Source organism: Pongo abelii, chromosome X, assembly GCF_028885655.2.
Source record: "Pongo abelii isolate AG06213 chromosome X, NHGRI_mPonAbe1-v2.0_pri, whole genome shotgun sequence".
NCBI lineage: Eukaryota > Metazoa > Chordata > Mammalia > Primates > Hominidae > Pongo > Pongo abelii.
The window spans coordinates 16,259,646-16,277,394 of record NC_072008.2 but is presented as its reverse complement, the minus strand read 5'-3'; positions in this window follow the sequence as shown (position 1 = coordinate 16,277,394).

Genomic DNA, 17,749 nt, shown 5'->3' with positions numbered 1-17,749 from the left:
ATCCCTTACCACAAAATCTTCCTTCAGCTTAATTTCTCCCACTCCCACTCTAGGTTCCCACGCCGCCCCTAATCCCACTCAAAGCAGCCCTGAAAAACATCGCCCATTATCTCTCCATACCACCCCCAACAGTTTTCACCGTCCCAACACTTAACCTCTATTTTGTTTTATTTTTCTTATTAATATAAGAAGACAGGAATGTCAGGCCTCTGAGCCCAAGCTAAGCCATCATATCCCCTCTGACCTGCATGTACACATCCAGATGGCCAGTTCCTGCCTTAACTGATGACATGCCACCACAAAAGAAGTGAAAATGGCCTGTTCCTGCCTTAACTGATGACATTGTCTTGTGAAATTCCTTCTTCTGGCTCATTCTGGCTCAAAAGCTCCCCCACTGAGCACCTTGTGACCCCCACTCCTGCCCGCCAGAGAACAAACCCCCTTTGACTGTAATTTTCCTTTATCTACCCAAATCCTATAAAACGGCCCCACCCTTATCTCCCTTCCCTGACTCTCTTTTCAGACTCAGCCTGCCTGCACCCAGGTGATTAAAAGCTTTATTGCTCACACAAAGCCTGTTTAGTAGTCTCTTCACATGGACACACATGAAAATCACAAGTATGCCTAAGTTGAAAAACTACATTTTCATAAAAATAACAAAAAATTATAAAACAAAGCAGACTTGAAAGAACAAGGGTGGGTAGATATGAAAGGAAGAAAAACAAAACAGAATGAAACATAGTTAATTGTGCTAAAGACTCAATAGATAAAATGAAATCTGGATACATTTGAATAGAGAACTTGTGAATCAGAAAACAGTGTTGAAGAATTTAACCTGAATATTACACAGATGCTGATATCAAATATAAAAGAACAGTCACAATAAGGTTGAGGAATAAACAGGCATAATGTGAATTACATGAGAAAAAAGAGAGTGGGAAGTTGAAGAAGCAATATTTAAGAAAATATTGAACATTTTCCATAATTGACAAAAGACACGAGTCTTCAAAACAAAGCACACTTTGAGACTGAGCAAGAGAAATAAAATTATACCCACCTTTAGATATATTGCAGTGGAAATGAAGAGCAGCAAGAATAAAGAGAAAATATCTTAAAAGCTACCAAATAAAAAAGACGATACAACAAAACAATTAGAGAGGAGACTTCTCATTAACAATAGTTGCAAGGAGACAATGGAGTAATGTATTCAAGCTAGAAATTTATGTGCATATACATTCTTATTCAAGAGTGAAGGAAAAATTAAAATATTTTCAGATTTACAAAGGCTATATTTATGATTCAGACTCTTATTGAAAGAAATATTACACTATGTACATTATCAAGAAGAGAAGTGAACACAGAGGGAATGCTTAAGATGTGTGAAATCACAGTGAATAAATAAATTGGTAAAATATGCCAGTAAGTTTAATGACTGAAAAAAGTAATTGTTTTGTATAAACCAAAGTAAAACTAAATTTCAAAGCAACAATAAAATGATCGAGTTGTTCAACAGATAGTTAGAGCATGCTAAAATCTTTGCCTTTGGAAGGAAGATAAATAAAACTGGTTAACATTGTATTGTTTAGAAAATTTATATGTAAATATGTTTTTAAAAGTTGATGAGTTCTAAAAAAAAATTAAATAAATATAAATTAGTTAAATTCACCCAGTAAAAGACATAGACTATCAGATTAGAGTCAAAATGAAAACCAAATCTGCCACCTTAATTTATAAGAGAAACTCCTAAAACAAACCCATATATAAAGGGTTAAAATAAAGACCTGAAAAAAGTACATCAGATCAATATTAACCAAATTAAAACTTGGATAGCAATGGCAGTACATAAAAAGTGATTAATTTTTGTCTGTTTTTGTTATCAGCCTTCATTCTTATTGAACTCTTTTATTAGTACCTGTAATTATTCATTATAATGTCTTAACTTTTTAAGATAACATGAATGTTAATTGGGGTTAACTTTATTTCTGTTCCCTCTTTTCATATATAACTTACTTTCCCTGTCTCATTAAATAGCCTTGCACTTTCATAATGTTTTAAAATATTTACATTCTGAGGGAACAAAAATTCTGTGCTAAAGAACTCTCTTCTGTGCTGCCATTAACCTTTTCAGTATAAATTCTACTATCACAGGCTACATAGGAGATGACAGAGTTTTAACTTAAAACCCATTGTAAACACATTATATTGATAACATAGACTTCACACTGTGTGTGTCTATTAAATGAGTCTATAAACTTCACTAACAGAGTTGCAGGATGTTTAAGTTTGAAGATACAGCCTGATCCATCGTTTCACAGAGAAAGAAGCTGAGGTTCAGAGGAGGTAAGTGACGTACCTGACGATACACAGCTCCAGTTTTAGAGCCCGGACTAGAGCCATCTGGTGCCCTTTACATCTAACCTCCTTAGAGATGCATTTACCATGAAGCCACCAAAGCTTAAGCTTCAGGGCCCCTCAATTGCAGAGGCCTCTTCCATGCCCCTTGCAGAACATGAGCAATGTGTTGCCATGGCCGTATAGGTTTTGTAAAATCTGCAAAAGAAAGATATTTTAAACAGAATCAGTTAAGAACACTCTCTTCCCATTCTGACTTCCCCATCACACTTCCCCCTCATTTAAAGGAGCACTGGAGTGGCCAAGGATATTGAATGTGTATAACTTCATAGTATTTTTCCAAAAGAAGCCCCTACAAAACCTGGATCCACCTCACCTGCATTTATAATGTTAATAATACACGTCATTGATTATTCCATGACCATCCATGAACCTGCTACTTAACGCAGGAATTTAAACATAACAAAAACTTACTTTAACTCTGTGCTCTGCCCCTCTCCCATCCTCCCTCTCCCTCAGAGATAGCCACTATATTAATTTTGTGTTTATTGTCCCATTGTCTTTTTGTTTTGTTTTGACACGTCATTAGCTTTAATATAAATACATGTTTTGACTTGCACTGAACTTTGTGAAAGAATATTGTACTTGGTCTTCACTCAACATATTGTTGCAAGTAGTTGTGATTCAATCATTTTCACTGCTGTTTAATATTCCATTGTGTGCATGTATCATAATTAGTTTACTCATTCTCCTGTCAATGGGCATTTGGGTTGTTTCAAAAATTTTTGCTATTTTGAAAGGTGCTGGTATAAACATTTTTGTATATATTTTTGAATAACCATGTGCAAGAGTTTCCTTTGGGTATATACCTTGGAGTAGAATTGCTGTTTCACAGAGTTTAAACATGTTCAACTTTATGATATAATGTTATGTTGTTTTCCAAATCATTTGGAACAATATACAATGTGTGAGTGATACATTACATAAGAGGCCTATTGTTTCATCTCCTTTTCAATATTCAGGCTTCCTATTTTCCCAATTGTGTGGGTGTAGAATGGTAGCTTTTTGCAGTCTGGCTTTCGACTTCTTTAATTACTAGTTAAGTTGTGCACCTCTTCATGTCATTTGCAATTCTTACAACAATCTTGTAAGTTAGGGATTTTCATCACAATGTGATAGATATAGAAAATATGACACAGAGAGGTTAAGTAACATATCCAAGGTCACCCAGCTACTAAGTGGTAGACCAAGGATTCATACCCAGTGTAAGCAAAGTTCTCACACCAATTCTGTTATATTAACCACCTTATTTCTTTGCTACATATGGTATGGAATAAAGAATCTTGGAGAAGTTGCTGTTCCAGGTCTTGCAAGATTGAAAACCTAATCATTGGTAAGGCTTTCTTTCCACAAGATTGAATTAGTAGCCATTAATCCATCGAGGCTAATGTCTGTGCCCTTTGGGTATTCGAATTTATCAAAACAAGTCTCTGCAGAAGTGAAATGACCTAATCTGTGTAGTTCTTTGGGTTTGTGAAGTGGGAACATTATTCTGTTTGCTTCATGATGAATTATTGAACTAATACTTAAATCATTCCATAAATACAGAGTGAGGCTGAGCAACCAGGAGACACAGAGCTAAGAAAAAGTTGGCTTTTAATATCATTCTCTGAACCATTAATCTGTCAGGAAAGAGGAAAAGATGTCATATTTTATTACAAAGATGCCTAGAATATGCAATTAATCTAATTACAACAGTTATTATTATTTTTTTAAAAATCAGTGCTTCCTGTGCCCTGGGCTCCATAATCCCTCCAGCCCATGAAGTGACTTAACTGGGGAGAGTGGTGTTTCTATCCTGGGCTGTTCCCAAGAAGCCACAGTCCAATCAAGGTGTCTGTGAGACACCTTGAAAGAAAGGGAGCTGTGTGGGACAACCAATTTTTATTTGTCTATCTCTCTGCTCTGCCTCAGGGACATAGGAACAGAGTAAACAAATGCTATAAATTCCTGCCCTAGGCACTGATTTTTGAAGGAATTGAAAAGACAAACAACAACTACAACCCTGTAGTTTTGGATGCAAAACTGTCATAGCTTTAAGGTGTCTTGCATATCCTCAGTCTGGATGCTTTCAATAACTAGCCAAGAGATAAAGAATGGGTTCCTTTGTGGGAAGTTTGAAAATAAATATGTCTGCATCTTCACTTTGTAATCTCTGGAAAAGGATGCTCACAAGTATTTAAAGAAGCTGGCTCTGGGCAGCTGAAAAGGCAGGGAGAAAAGCCCACTTCATTTTTTAAAAAATAGCTTTAATGATATATAATTCATATGCTATAAAATTTACCTTTTAGAAATATACACGTGATTTTTAGTATATTCATAGAATTGTGCAACCATCATCACTATCTAATTTTAAAACATCCTAATCACCTCAAAAAGAAAGCTTGTACTGGTTAGCAGTCACTTGTATATTCTACGTGGAAGTTCCTTATCAGATACATGATTTGCAAATATTTTCCCCATTCTGTGGATTGTCTTTTCACTTTCTTGATATTATCTTTGAAGCACAAAAGTTTTTAATTTTGATAAGGTTCAATTTGTTTCTTTTTTCTGTTGTCACTTATGCTTTTGGTGTCATAGCTAATAAACTGTCATCTAATCATAGGTCATGATTTACTTCTACGTTTTCTTATAAGAGTTTTATAGTTTTATCTCTTATTTTTAGGTCTATAATCCATTTTGAGTTATTTTTTATATATGATGTGAGTAAGGACTCCAAATTTAGTCTTTTGCATGGAGATATCCAGTTGACCCAGCACCATTTGTTGAAAAGACTATTATTTCCCCATTTAATTTTTGTAGTATTATTGTTGAAATGAATTGACCACAAATATAATGGTTAATTTCTGGACTCTCAATTCTGTTCCATTGATCTATATATCTATTCATATGTGAGTATCACACTATTTTGATTACTGTAGCTTTGTAGTAAGTTTTGAAATCAAGAAACATTACTTTTCCATCTTTGTTCTTTTTCAGATTTTTTTTTCTATTCTAAGTCCCTTGTACTTCTGAATGAATTTTAGAATCACCTTGTTGATTTCTTTAAATCAACTTGAAGGAAAATTGGCAATTGCCTTCAAACAGGCAATTTGGATTTTGATAGGGATTGCATTAAATCTGTAAGATCAATTTGGGGAGTATCATCATCTTAACAATATTAAGCCTTTCAATCCATAAACATGGTCTGTCTTTTATTTACATTCTTTCAATGATGTTTTGTAGTTTTTGGCATACAAGTCTTGTGTTTCCTTTGTTAAATTTGTTCCCAAGTATTTTATTCTTTTTGATGCTATTATAAATGGAGTGGTATTCTTAATTTCATTTTTGGATTGTTTATAGCTAGTATATAGAAATAAAATTGATTGCTGCATATTGATCTTGTATCCTGATCAAGTATCCTGATTACTGAACTCATGTATTAGTTCTAATAATTTTTTGTGGATCCCTTAGGATTTTCTATATACAAGATTATATCATCTGCTAATAGAGATAGCTTTACATCTTCCTTTTCAAACTGGATGCCTTTATTTCTTTTCCTTGCCTAACTGCTCTGGCTAGAACCTCCACTACAAGGTTGACTAGAAGTAGCAAGAGCAGCTATTCTTGTATTGTTTCTCATCTTAAGCAGAAACTTTCACCATTAAATATGATTTCTCTGTCAGTTTTTTATAAGTGCCGTTCATTAGCTTGAGGAAGTTCTCTTCTATTCCTACTTTGTTAAGTGTGTTTATTATTTTTAAAAACTGTTAGATTTTGTCAAATGCTTTTTCTTTTGTTTGTTTGTTTTGTTTTGTTTTGAGACAAGTTTTCACTCTGTCGCCCAGGCTGGAGTGCAGTGGTACAATCTTGGCTCATTTCAACCTCTGCTTCCCAGGTTCAAGTAATTCTCCTGTCTCAGCCTCCCGAGTAACTGGGATTACAGACACGTGCCACCACACCTGGCTAATTTTTGTATTTTTAGTAGAGATGGAGTTTCACCATTTTGGCCAGGTTTGTCTCAAACTCATGAATCAAGTGATCTGCCCGCCTTGGCCTCCCAAAGTGCTGGGATTACAGGCATGAGCCACCACGCCCAGCTTTTTAAAAAAATTTTTTATTTTTATTTTTTTACTTTAAGTTCTGGGATAAATGTGCAGAACATGCAGGTTTTGTTACATAGGTATACGTGTGCCATGGTGGTTTGCTGCATCTATCAACCAGTCATCTAAGTTTTAAGTCCCGCATGCATTAGCTATTGATGCTGATGCTCTCCCTCCCCTCACCCCCTACCCGCTGACAGGCCCCGGTGTGTGTTGTTCTCCTCCCTGTGTCCATGTGTTCTCATTGTTCAACTCCCACTTATGAGTGAGAACAAATAGGAATGCTTTTACACTGTTGGTGGAATGTAAATTAGTTCAAACATTATGGAAGGCAGTGTGGTGATTCCTCAGGGATCTAGAACCAGAAATACCATTTGACCCAGTAATTCAATTACTGGGTATATACCCAAAGGAATATAAATCATTCTACTATAAAGACACATGCACACGTATGTTTATTGCAGATTTATTTACAATAGCAAGGACATGGAACTAACCCAAATGCCCATCAATGATAGACTGGATAAAGAAAATGTGGTACACATACACCATGGAATATTATGCAGCCATAAAAAGGAATGAGATCATGTCCTTTGCAGGGGCATGGATGAAACTGGAAGCCATCATCCTCAGCAAACTAACACAGGAACAGAAAGTCAAATGCTTTATATGCATCTATGAAGTTGATTATGTGGATTTTGTCCTTCAGTCTATGAATATAATGTCTTAATTTACACATGTTAAGCCAAATTTGCATTCCTGGAATAGATTAGATTTGGTCATGGTGTATAGTCCTTTTTGTATGTTGCTGGATTTAGTTTTGTATGTTGCTGGGATTTTTTGTGTCTATATTCATTTGGGATATGGGTCTATAGTTTTATTTTTCTTTTCTTGTGACGTCTTCTTCTGGTTTTAGTATCAGGACCTCATAGAATGAGTTGTGAAGTGTTCCTTGTTTTTTTTTTGGAAGAGTTTGTGAATAATTGGCATTACTGTTTCTTCTAATGTTTGGTAGTATTTACCAGTGAATACATTCAAGCTTGAGCTTTTTCTTTGTAGACAGTTTTTATGATTATTATTTCAATCTCTTTACTTGCTATAGGTCTATTAAGTTTTCAGTTGTTTCTGGAGTTAGTTATGATAGTTTTTGTCTTTTTAGTATTTGTCCATTTATCTAGGCTATGCTAATATGTTGGCACATAATTGTTCATAGAATATCCTTATAATTTTTTTTATTTCTGTAAGGTTAGTGATGATGTCTGTTTTTTCATTCCTGGTTTTGGAGTATTCTCCTTATTTCTCTTGGTCTGTATAGCTAAAGGTTTGTCAGTGTCATTGATCTTCTTAAATAACCCACTTTGGTTTCATTGATTTTCGTTATTGTTTTTCTATTATCTCTTTCAACTATTTCTGTTCTAATCTTTATTATTTCCTTCTTTCTGCTTGCTTTGGGATTAGCTTGCTCTTCTTTTGATAACTTTTGAGGTGGAATATTAGGTTATTAACTTGAGATTGTCCTTCTTTTATATATAAGCATTTACAACTGTAAATTTCTCTCTGAGTACTGCTTTAGCTGTATCTCATAAGTTTTGGTATGTTGTATTTCCATTCTCACTCACCTCAAAATATTTTCTAATTTCAATTGTGATTTTTTTCTTTGACCTACTGGTTATTTAGTAGTGTGTTATTTAGTTCCTACATGTTTATGAATTTCCTAAATTTCCTTCTGTTATTGATTTCTAATTTCCTTTCGCTGTGTTTGGAGAATGTACTTTGTATGATTTCTGCTTTTAAAAAATTTTTTGAGATGTGTTTTTGTGGCCCAACATATGGTCTGTCTTTGACAGTGTTCCATGTGCACTTGACATGAACATGTATTCTGATTTTGTTGGATGAGGTGTGTTAGGTCTAGTTTGTTAACAGTGTTGCTCGAACTTTTTATGTAGAAGTGAATTTTCAGATGTTCTTATACCACCATTTTGGAAGTGATTTTTCACTACAGTTAACAGAAAATAGCTTTAGTGTGATGTCCTTAAATAAAAAACAAGGATTTTCCTTAGGTTGACAATGTAGGCAATAATAAAATAACTTACTTAGTTTGCACTTATCAGTTGTTCAGTAAGTGCCTAGTCAAGATGTAACCTTGTCGTTGATCACTTCTGTGATATGGTGTGGTTTTTCTTTGACAACTTCTCAAACTATACTTATTGGTTGCAGAAGTCAAATTATTTTCCTGGCAGTATCTAATGCCAAAAGCTATGATCAAGTCTTTAAGAAACCCATGAATATAAAAAAACAAAGACTGAACTTGTGATTTTGCCACCCAGAATACATTTGGCAATGTCTGGAGATATTTTTTGTTATCAGAACTGGAGAGTGGTACAGGCATCTAATCGGTAGAGGCCAGGGATGCTGCTAAACATCCTATGATGCACAGGGCAGTCCCCCACAACAAAGAATGATCTGGTTCAAAATATCAATAGAGGCAGGATTGAGAAACCTTGGTCAAAGATTAAATCTAATCTGTGAGATCAAAAGGAAAGAAATTTTTAAATTTTATTACCAAAACCATCAAGCATATATTACTTGTCTTGATTTTGTTTCATTGAGGAAAGGAATTCAGAGGCACAAGATAGAAATACATTTTTGAAGGTAATAGATGACAGACTTGAGATTCAGGATGTATTACCAAAATCAGCAAAAGAGATTAGCATAGGACAACAGCATTAATAGAAATAGTCTCTCTTTTTTTTAGTGGTCACCATAATTTTGTTTCTTTTTTAAAAATATAATTTCAACTTTTACTTCACATTCAGGGGGTACATGTGCAGGTTGATTACATGGGTATGTTGCATGATGCTGAGGTTTGGAGTATGAATAATTCCATCACCCAGGTAGTGAGCATAGTACCCAATAGGTAGTTTTTCAGCCTTTGCTCCCTGCCCCCCACCCCCCTCAGTAGTTCCTGGTGTCTATTGATCCCATCTTTATGTCCATGTGTACTCAATGCTTAGCTCCCACTTATAAGTGAGAACATGTGGTATTTGCTTTTCTTTTCCTGCATTAGTTCGCTAGGATAATGGCCTTCAGCTGCATCCATATTGCTGCAAAAGACATGATTTTGTTCTTTTATGTGGCTGCTTAGTATTCCATAGTGTATATGTACCACATTTTCTTTATCCAATCCACTGTTGTTGGGCACCTGGGCTAATTCCATATCTTTTCTACTGTGAATAGTGCTGCGATGAACATATAAGTGCATGTGTGTTTTTTGTAGAATGATTTATTTTCCTTTGGGTATATATCCAGTAATGGGATTGCTGGGTCGAATGGTAGTCCTGTTTTAAGTTCTTTGAGAAATCTCAAAACTGCTTTCCACAGTGGCTGAACTAATTTGCATTCCCACTAACAGTGTGAAAGTGTTCCCTTTTCTCCACAGCCTTGTCAGCATCTGTTATTTTTTGACTTTTTAATAATCACCATTCTGACTAGTATGAGAAGATATCTCATAGTGGTTTTGATTTGCATTTCTCTGATGATTAGTGATGAAGAGTATTTTTTCATATGTTTCTTGGCCACTTGTATGTCTTTTTTTGAGAAACATCTGTTCACATCCTTTGCCCATGTTTTAATAATAATTATTTTTATTTTATTTTATTTTAAGTTCCAGGGTGCATGTGCAGGACGTGCAGGTTTGTTACACAGATAAATGTGTGCCATGGTGGTTTGCTGCACCTATCAACCCATCACCTAGGTATTAAACCCCATATGCATTAGCTATTGATCCTGATGCTCTCCCTGCCCGCACTTCCTGACAGTCCCCAATGTGTGTTGTTCCCTTCCCTGTGTCCACATGATCTCATTGTTCAGCTCCCACTTGTAAGTGAGAACATGCGGTGTTTGGTTTTCTGTTCCTTTGTTAGCTTGCTGAGGGTAATGGATTCCAGTTCCAACAATGTCCCTACAAAGGACATGATCTTGTTCCTTTTTTATGGCTGCATAGTATTCTATGGTGTATATGTACCACATTTTCTTTCTTTCTTTCTTTCTTTCTTTCTTTCTTTTTTTTTTTTTTGAGATGGAGTCTCACTCTGTCGCCCAGGCTGGAGTGCAATGGCATGATCTCGACTCACTACAACCTCCGCCTCCCAGGTTCAAACTATTCTCCCACCTCAGCCTCCCAAGAAGCTGGGATTACAGACATGCACCACTATGCCTGGCTAATTTTTGTATTATTAGTAGAGATGGGATTTCACCATGTTGGCCAGGCTGGTCTCAAACTCCTCACCTCATGTGTTCCGCCCACCTCGGCCTCCCGAAGTGCTGGGATTACAGGCATGAGCCACCATGCCGTTTTCTTTATCCAATCTATCATTGATGGGCATTTGGGTTGATTCCATGTCTTTGCTATTGTGAATAGTGCTACAATGAACATACGAGTACATGTATCTTTATAATAGAGTGATTTATATTCCTTTGGGTATATACCCAGTAATGGGATTGCTGGGTCAAATGGTATTTCTGGTATATGTCTTTGAGGAATTGCCACACTACCTTCCACAATAGTTGAACTAACTAATTTACATTCCCACCAACAGTGTAAAAGTATTCCTATTTCTCCACAGCCTCACCAGCATCTATTGTTTCTTGACTTTTTAATAATCGCCATTCTGACTGGCATGAGACGGTATCTCATTGGGGTTTTGATTTGCATTTCTCTAATGATCAGTGATGTTGTGCTTTTTTTCATATATTTGTTGGCCGCACGAATGTCTTCTTTTGAGAAGTGTCCGTTCATGTCCTTTGCCCATTTTTAATGTGGTTATTTGCTTTTTTCTTGTAAATTTGTTTAAGCTCCTTGTGGATTCTGGGTATTAGACCTTTGTCAGATAGGTAGATTGCAAAAATGTTCTCCTATTCTGTAGGTTGTCTGTTCACTCTGATGATAGCTTCTTTTGCTGTGCAGAATCTCTTTAGTTTAATTAGATCCCATTTGTCAAGTTTTGCTTTTGGTTGCAATAGCTTTTGACGTTTTCATCATGAAATCTTTGCCCATTCCTCCTGAATGATATTGCCTAGATTTTCTTCTAGGGTTTTTATAGTTTTGGGTTTTACATTTAAGTCTTTAATCCATCTTGAGTTAATTTTTGTATAAGGTGTAAAGAAGGGGTCCAGTTTCAATTTTCTGCATATGGCTAGCCAGTTTTCCCAGCACCACTTATTAAATAGGGAATCATTTCCTTATTGCTTGTTTTTGTCATATTTGTCGAAGATCAGATGGTTGTAGATGTGCAGTCTTATTTCTGAGATCTCTATTCTGTTCCATTGGTCTATGTGTCTATTTTTATACCAGTTCCATGCTATTTTGGTTACCGTAGCCCTGTAGTATAGTTTGAAGTCAGGTAGCATAATGCCTCCAGCTTTGTTCTTTTTGCTTAGGATTGTCTTGGCTATATGCTTTGCCCATTTTTTAATGGGGTTGTTTATTGCTTGTTGATTTAAGTTCCTTATAGATTCTAGATATTAGATCTTTGTCTGATGCATATTTTGTGAATACTTTCTCCCATTCTGTAGGTCGTCTATTTACTCTGTTGATCATTTCTTTTGCTGTGCAGAAGCTCTTTTGTTTAGTTAGGTCCCACTTGTCAATTTTTGTTTTTATTGCAATTGCTTTTGGGGACTTAGCCATAAATTATTTGCCAAAGCCTGTATCAAGAAGGTATTTCCTGGGTTTTCTTCTAGGATTTTTATAGTTTGAGGTATTACATTCAAATCTTTGGTTCATCTTAAGTTAATTTTTGCATATGGTGAAAGGTAGGGGTCTAGTTTCATTCTTCTGCATATGGCTAGCCAGTTATGCCAGCACTATTTATTGAATAGGTAGTCCTTTCCCCATGGCTTGTTTTTGTTAGCTTTATCAAAGATCAGATGATAGTAGCTGTGCAGCTTTATATCTGAGTTTTCTATTCCTTATCATTGGTCTTCTTCTCTGTTTTTATACCAATACCATGCTGTTTTGGTTACTGTGGCCTTATAGTATAGTTTGAAGTCAGGTAATGTGATGCCTCCGGCTTTGTTTCATTTACTTAGGATTGCTTTGACTATTCAGGTTCTTTTTCGGTTCTATATGAATTTTAGAACAGTTTTTTCTAATTCTGTGAAAAATGACATTGGTATTTTGATAAGAATACTGTTGAATATGTAGAATGCTTTGAAAATTGTGGCCATTTTAATGATATTGATTCTTCCACTCCATGAGCATGGAATATTTTTCTATTTGTTTGTGTCATCTATGCTTTCTTTCAGCAGTGTTTTGCAATTCTCCTTGTTGGGAGCTTTCACTTCCTTGGTTAGATGTATTTCTAGGTATTTTATTTTTGTGTGTGTGTGTGGCTATTGTAAATGGGATTGTGTTCTTGATTTAGCTCTCAGCTTAAATGTTATCGGTGTATAGAGATGCTACTGATTTTTATACATTGATTTAGTATCCTGAAACTTTACTGAAGTTGTTTATCAATTCTAGGAGTCTTTTTGTGGAATCTTTAGAGTTTTCTATGTATAGAATCATATCATCAGTGAAGAGAGATAATCTGACTTTTTCTCTTCCTGTTTGGATGCGTTGTATTTCCTTCTCTTGTCTGATTACTCTGGCTAGGACTTTCAATGCTATGTTGAATAGAAGTGGTGAGAGTGGGGATTCCTGTCTTGTCCTGGTCTTAAGGGAAATATTTCTAGCTTTTGCCTGTTCTGTATGATGTTGGCTGTGGGTTTGTCATAGATGGTTCTTATTAGTTTGAGATATGTTCCTTTAATGCCTAGTTTGTTGGGGGCTTTATCATAAAGGAATGTTAGATTTTATCGAAAGCTTTTTCCATGTCTATTGAGGTGATCATTTGATTTTTGTTTTTAATTCTATTTATATGGTGAATCACATTTATTGATTTGCTTCTGCTGAACCAATCTTGCATCCCAGGAATGAAGCCTACTTGATCATGGTAAATTAACTTTTTGATGTGCTACTGTATTCAGTTTGCTAGTACTTTGTTGAGGATTTTTGTGTCTATATTTATCAGCAATATTGGCCTGTAGTTTTTTTTCATTGTGTCTTTGCCAAGTTTTGGTATTAGAGTGATATTGGCTTCATGGAATGAGTTAAGGAGGAGTCCCTCCTTGATATGGTTTGGCTCTGTGTCCCCATCCAGATCTCAGGTCAAGTTTTAATCCCCAGTGTTGGAGAAGGGGCCTGGTGGGAGGTGATTGACTCATGGGGGTGGACTTCCCCCTTGCTGTTCTCATGATAGAGTTCTCGTGAGATCTGGTTGTTTGAAAGTGTGTAGCACCACCCCCTTTGCACTCTGTCTCTCCCATTATGTGAAGATGTGCCTGCTTCCCCTTTGCCTTCTGTCATGATTGTAAATTTCCTGAGGCCTCTCCAGAAGCAGAAGCCTGTGCAGCCCACAGAACCAGGAGCAGATTAATCCTCTTTTTTTTTTATAAATTACCCAGTCTCAGGTAGTTCTTTATAGCAGTGCAATAATGAACTAATACGCTCCTCCTTCTCTATTTTTTTAATAGTCTCAATAGGATTTATACAATCTTTTCTTTGTACATCTGGCACAATTTGGTTGTGAATTCATCTGGTCTGGGCATTTTTTGGTTGGTAGGATTTTATTACTGATCCAACTTTGAAACTCAATATTGGTCTGTTCAGGGTTTCAATTTCTTCCTGATTCAATCTTAGGAGGCTGTGTGGTTCCAAGAATTTATCCATTTCCTCCAGATTTTCTAGTTTGTGTGTATACAGGTGTTCATGATAGTCTCTGAGGATCTTTTGTGCTTCTATGGGATTGGTTGTAATGTCACCTTTATCATTTCTGATTGAGCTTATTTGGATCTTCTCTCTTTTTTCTTTGTTAATCTCGCTTGTGGTCTATTGATCTTGTTTATCCTTTAAAAGAACCAACTTTTGGGTTCATTGATTCTTTGTATGGATTTCTGGGTTTCAATTTAATTCAGTTCTGCTCTGATTTTAGTTATTTCTTTTCTTCTGCTAGCTTTGTAATTAGTTTGTTCTTGTTCTAGTTCCTCTAGATGTGATGTGAGACTGTTAATTTAAGATCTTTCCAATTTTTTTATGTATTCTTTTAGTGCTATAAACTTTCCTCTTAACACTGCTTTTGCTGCATCCCAGAGATTTTGATATGCTGTATCTCTGTTGAAACAGTCTTTTGATAGGAAATAATTAATTTTGTCACCCAGAGATTAATCATGGGGAAGTACTGTTTCCTTACAAACTGATAGGAACTAGAAAATTAATCAACGTATTTTCTCTACAAAGTGGTGAATACTTAGAATACCTTTATTAAGCAAATTTTGTTTTGGGTTTCAGACTTTGTAAAGGTATTTAGGTTTCTATCATATTTTTTCTTTGTCTAATAGGTGCCTTCCATTTTGCAGAATCTATTGGTATTTATATTCCATAAGGACAATAATTTTTTTTGTTTTGCTTTGCTTTGAGTGTTTTGTTTTCTAATGTTTCCTCCGTCAACTAGAAAAAGAGTAAACACAATTTTTCTATAAAGGGCTATATGGTAAACATTTTCACCTTTGCAGCATATATAGTTCATGTTGCCACCATTCAACCCTGCTGCTGTAGCGGGAAAACAGCCATAGACAATACGCAAATGAATGGTCATGGCTGTGTTCCAATAAAACTTTATTTACAAAATCAGGCAGTGGGATGATGGATTTGACTTGCAGGCCACAGTTTGCCAAACCCTAATCTAGAAACCATCTGGTACTTACAAAATACTCTATAAACATTTGTTGGATGAATATTCACTAAGGGAACTAGCAGCTGAAAGCAACTTATGACAATTATTAATCCAGCCTAAATATTGTCTTTGGTGATGAACCAGAAAAATCAGAGCACACAGTGTTACTAACAGTTTTCTGGGTAATCCTTACAGAAAATAGAAGCCCAAAATAAAACAACAGGATAAAAGTAAAAACATAGGATACTTGAAACTTAGATTGTGGACACTACCTACCCACTACCAGCAAAACGCCACTTTTCTTCCTAACTCTGCCATTTCATATTGCATCCCTCATGTTGGCTTTGGAATGGAATGCATTGGCAAAAGAGTTTATAGGTAAAGGTAATGGCTTGTATTTCCTGAGGAAGCACAGGTTAGGCAGGAAAAGCTGAGCAGAGATGAAAAATGTCATTTCTATCTTGCCTTTGTGTTAATTACTAGGAGTTAACTGCACATTTCAAGCTGATATTTTACTTATTCAACATTGTTGAAATAATTTCTTATTTTCCGTGATTATATGCATGATTTCTTCTCTTCTTTCATGATTTCTTTTCTGATTTTTGTTACTTTCTTTTTCATTATTATAAACTCTTCATATTAGTTGAATTAATATTTTCTATCATCATTTAAAAAATCATAGCATTTGACCTGTGGCACTGCATTTTGTGTGTGTGTGTGTGTGTGTGTGTGTATCTATATCTATCTGTCTCTCTCTCTCTCTCTCTCTCTATACACACACACACGCACACACACACACACGTATGTATAAAATGGTCTTACCCCATTATAAGCTTCTAAATCAAAGTTAAGAAACCTTGGCTTACTGGACATTTTGAGCCGAATAATTCTTTTTGGTGAAGGCTGTCTTTCATATAAATTGCAGGATGTTTAGCAGGATTCCTGGCCTCTACCCACTAGGTACTAGCAGCAGCCTCCTGGTTGTGGTGGTCAAAAATATTTCTAGGCATTGCCGCACGTCCTATCGAGACAAAATTGCCCCTGGTTGAGAACCTCTGTTCTAAATGAACGAATTTGTAAGATAATTCCTATTATTGCTATGAAAGTTACCTTTGTATGAATGGTACTGAAATGTTTTTAGTCACTTTTAAAAAATTGGCCTTAAATCAAAAGGAAGGTCTTAAATCGTTGAACAACCAAGACAAGAACAAAAGAAATGGCAACAAGATTACTGAGAACCAACAATAAACCAGATTTACTCCATACATTATCTATTTACTCTACAAAATCCATTTTGTTGATAAAGAAATTGTGGCTCAGAAAGATAGCTTGTCCAGAACCAGAGAGTCAGTCAGTCGCAGAGCAAGGAATCAAATCTAGGTGTGTTGAGCAATTTAGCCTAAATATTTTCTTACAGAGTCTCTTCTATGTTAGTTTTTCTCAATATTATCAGACCCAAATGCTACTTTATACTTTAAACAATTTTGATCCCCTGTCAACTATCTGGAAGTGAAATTTGCAGAAAATATAACTTTTTCATCCAGATAAATAACAGTATAAATTTAACATACTGTCTAGTGATATGAAAGAGAAAAAAGCAGTTTATAATGAAATATTTTTAAACATGTAAATAATTAGCATGAATACACTAGAAGATACAATGAAGTAATCAGATTCTTACACCTACTTTTGAAAGACTTAAGAGAAATAAAAGAATATTCAACTGAATATTTTTGCACTTTTTCTTTATATTTGCCATTTTGTAATAAGTGCTAAATATTTGTATATATACCTATAATATATGCCATCTATATATACCGTGAATGAGACACCTAAAAGTGAGGTGTGTATATTGGCCACCCAAGTAACAAGAACAGTGATGTCATCAATGGTAGAATTTTCTGAGACTCTGAACAACTAAATACAATAAAATAAAACTCAGTACAATTTTTGCTCATTTTAAACAGTAACTGCACTCCTGTAAAAATTAGTGCAAAAATTACTTTGTGTTTATATGTAAAATAGAATTAGAGTACAAGATGGGGGACATTAGTATCCCTCAATTTGGAAAAACAAAATGCACCCAATACAAACAATTTGGATAAAAAGAAATTTTCCCCAGACAGTAGGACCTTCCCATTTCCAAACAGCTGTTCAAAGAGCATAGAGATGTATACCTCTCTAGCAGGATAGTACATGGGACTTTTCCTGTTCGTGAGATTTGGCTTAAGTCCCAAGGATGAAAATGCTGTGTAACAAAGGCCCACACATTTCAGAAAGACTTGCAAAGAGGTGGCAAACCTAGTCCAGCAGTCAAAAACCTCAATGGCCTGAAGGAGCTAGAAATGTGTTGGAGGGATCCATCAGGAAACTAATGAGAGTGAAGATTTTTGTGTATTTCCTCTCTCATTCCCATAGGGGTGAGAAAAAGGGGTTCTTCCTTAACCACACTGCAAGTGAGGAGGCATCAAGAGCAGCAGT